At 38.1% G+C, this 3,764-nt stretch overlaps 1 pseudogene; it reads right to left on the reverse strand.

The window, feature by feature from the left end:
- Nucleotides 1-913: 913 nt before the first annotated feature.
- Nucleotides 914-2,665, reverse strand: LOC139846509 (uncharacterized; annotated as a pseudogene).
- Nucleotides 2,666-3,764: the final 1,099 nt, after the last annotated feature.

Below are 3,764 nucleotides of genomic sequence, written 5' to 3' on the forward strand. Positions count from 1 at the left end.
CAGGTACAATATTATACATTGAAAAACGTACACCGCCAAAATAATACATTAGTAACAATTACTGTATGTAAAAGATGCTACACCTACAATCATTCCAGACACACCATTAACAGAAGCAGACACATTGCAACCATCACCTTCACTAGCAGAAACAAAACGCGCATCAAGTAAAAGAATCCTCATCGCATAAGAAGGTTAAACAGCTTCAAAATACAAACATGTCACTTTATATACAAACAAACACAAGCTAAAACCAATTGTTTGATTCAACAGACACACCCACCAACGGATCAAATAAGAAAAGAAAAAAAAGACTAACCTTGCCAACAAAATGGAAGAAGAAGAAAGAACACCATCTTTTGTGTAGATATCCTCCCGCTGTGCACAAATCAACCAACTTTGACTCTCTTTTTCGCAATTACATGTCATTCATTCTTTCTGGTTTGCTGATTGTGTTTTGCATTCTATACTACATGTTTATGTGAAATGTGTTTCATGCGCTTTATATACTTATGAAAGTGATTGCTTCTTAGATGTGTATCTTTATATGTCGCTTGCTGCTGTTGCTGGCTGCTTACATGTAAAATGTATGCCATAAACTTACCACAACTTTGCCCCTCTTTTTGAAGTGTTATAGTTCAATTTTGATTTAGTAATCCAGGTTGAACATATCATAATGATAATTTAAAATTTTGTATACAAGGTTATCAACTGTTACGATCAGAGGATTCAAATGCCTCGAAAAAACTTAGAATATAATCCTAAAATCCTAATTGTGAAACAACTGCATACTTCATTAGTTTGAGCCTGAGAAATATTATTCATTGATTTGCAATAAAAATAAATCATGAACACAGTTCACTTATGATACTTGATTAAAACGATGACAAAAATTTTTATCTACAATTCATCACTAATCAAACACCACCAGTTTCTCGTACTCTTTGCCGGAAATGGCAATCTCCATTACACCCTCAGGTGTCAAATTTTCTATATCACCTTCCATGAATATCTTCAACGCGTTCTTTGAAAACCCGCTAACAAGTGCTACCCCTTTCTCTTTACTTGCCACTGGCGTCGCACGTGAATCTCTCAGGTTCCAAAACACGATCTCTGGAACCGCGTCACCGTACCCTTTCTCCGTAAACTTCCTCTTTATCACTTGATAATCCGTCTCCCATGGTCTCGTTGAAGCTTTGTCGAATTCCATGTCACTAAACACAAACACCCTCTTTATCATATCCTTTTCACTTAGTTTCGCTTTAACCGCCACTTCAAGAATCAAATCAAACACCTTTTGAAAATCAGTGTTCATTTCCCAATGGAGCCTTTTAATGGATTGAATCTTTGACCTCAAATCATCTCCTTGGACCATTTGCAAAGTCGGGTATCTACTAAACGTAATCACCTTCCCTTTCCATGGCTCTTCGCTTAACTCGGATACAAGTAATCCTAAAGCCACACAAACCTCCATTGGAACACCCATCATGCTACCCGAAACGTCACAAACCGCTAAACAATTATTTAACTTCCCTTTCACTAACATATCTTCCACCATTCGCTTCCATTGAAGCTCCGCCACCTGTCCACCGTCTCCATCTCCCAAACTCGCTATGATTTCATGCGGAAGCAGCGCACCAGCCGCAATTTTAGCCTCGCCTGAATGCACCTTTTTCAAATACTCTTGAAATCTCTCTTTATCATGCTTCAAAAACTTCTCTTTGTAGAATTTCATGGCTACCGAAGCTACTCTGTTATATGGGATCGATCCCCAATCGTTTTGCCCTATATAAACTTCAGGCAACTCCAACACTTTTCTAAGGGGTACCAACACTTGTTTTCCTAACCGCACACGAACACGATACGCGTAATGCGCTTCCTCTACACCATCGTATTCAATGTACTCATCACGTGGGAACACTTTCCTTCCGATAGCTTCACATAGCAAAGTCGATTTATCAAACGACGAATTAACCGACGGGCACCATTTTGCAGCAAGGCTGATTTTCGTCGACTTCCCGTCCTCCAAGAGCTTCATATCAGCCCGCAAGAGCTCGGCGAAAAGATCCGAAACACGATCGTGTAAGAATCTGTAATCCGGGTCACGATTAAACCGTTCAATGGCTTTTTTAGCCATCGTGAGCCTCTTCTGTTTTCTTTTGGCAGTTAAATCGAACGCCACTTATCTTTTTTTCTCTGCCGTAAATCGTACATCTCCCCGCACGCGCTTGTTTGATTTTCGAACAATCTCAGAATTTTTACTTTTTTGACCGATCAATCGTTTTCTAGATTGTTCTTCATGTTCCTCTTTCTCCTTTACTCTAACATCTTCTCCTTCAAGAAGTCGAAAGAGTAGCTCCGGTAAGTCTTTAAAGTAGCCGAAATCGGCCATGGAAGGCAGATTACAAGCGAGGGTTTTAGGGTGATTTTTATGAAGCCATAAAGCGGATGTGTAATACCCTTCTTTATCCGATTTACCCGTGCCACGTACCCCACGAAGATTGCATATTAATTTCAGCGTTTTTAAGGAATCATGATCCCATGATTCAATCAGGCGACGGGTGATGGTTTCTGACGGAGAATCGGGGACAACATGGAAGAAGAAATCGACACATGGGTTGCCGGTTGAGAGATAAGTAGCGGACATGTTTTCGGTGTAACCCATCGGTGGCGGTGGCGGCGGTGGTGACGGTGGTGATGGTGGATTATTATCGGAGTTGTAGATCTCGTCAATGTCTAAATTGGAGAGCAATGCATCTAAGTATGGGTGGGGATATACGGTATAAGGAGGATGTGTTACGGTGGGTTTTGGGTGGAGTTCTGGTGGTCCGATGAGGGAGGTGATTGTGGGTCCTGCCATGTTTGTTTGAAATGTTGAATGATCAACTTGAATGAGTTGATCGAATGAAGGTTTTAGCAGAAACGGGTGTGTTGTTAAAACGTAAACGGGGTATATGGTAAAATATACGGAGTTGATCGAATCAATTTATAAGGAGGTGAGTACTTGGGCAGAAAGTATTACTTGTTCAATAAGTTGAATATTTATTAATTTAATTTAATTAGATAGAGGTATATGGACGTAATTAATATTCTTATTATGCTTTTGAATTGAGTCGGTTACATTGTTAGAATTTTTGAGACTTTCATGGATTTTCAAGATTTTGAGTATCCTCTTGTTTAATTGGTCATCGAATGTTTCGTACTCTCGCTATAGTTTAGATGGCACTGTGTATTTGGTAACCGTTTAAAATTGGAAATATGGTACGGAGTATAAGTATAGTAATTAGGAAATGATCCATGTAAATGGTTTAGGAGGTGGTTATATACATATTCCGTAGAATATGGATGTTTGTTATAACTATTTCATTTAATGTAATCTATAATCTATAATTTATATAACTAGCTTTATGAGCCAGTGCGTTACACGACACTTTATAAAGTAGTATACGATTACGTTAGTATTGATACTCACAAAATGTTTAATACAATTATAATAAAAAAACCATTTATCACCGATAACATATGTATCGAAAATATTAGTATCAAAAGCATTGTATACGATAACGTTAGTATTACACACACTTTATATAATGTATGATAACATGAGTATGAGGTATTGAAAACATTAGTATCGTAAACGTTAGTATTGAATACAATTACAACACAACAATCCATTGTTCTCATTTAATGTCGCAAAGTTTCTTGAACATAAAGTGATACGTTTATGAGCCCGTCCGTTAAAATACGTACGGAAAATGTCAAAA

The sequence above is a fragment of the Rutidosis leptorrhynchoides genome, chromosome 5 (genome assembly GCF_046630445.1).
Source record: "Rutidosis leptorrhynchoides isolate AG116_Rl617_1_P2 chromosome 5, CSIRO_AGI_Rlap_v1, whole genome shotgun sequence".
Taxonomy (NCBI): Eukaryota; Viridiplantae; Streptophyta; class Magnoliopsida; order Asterales; family Asteraceae; genus Rutidosis; species Rutidosis leptorrhynchoides.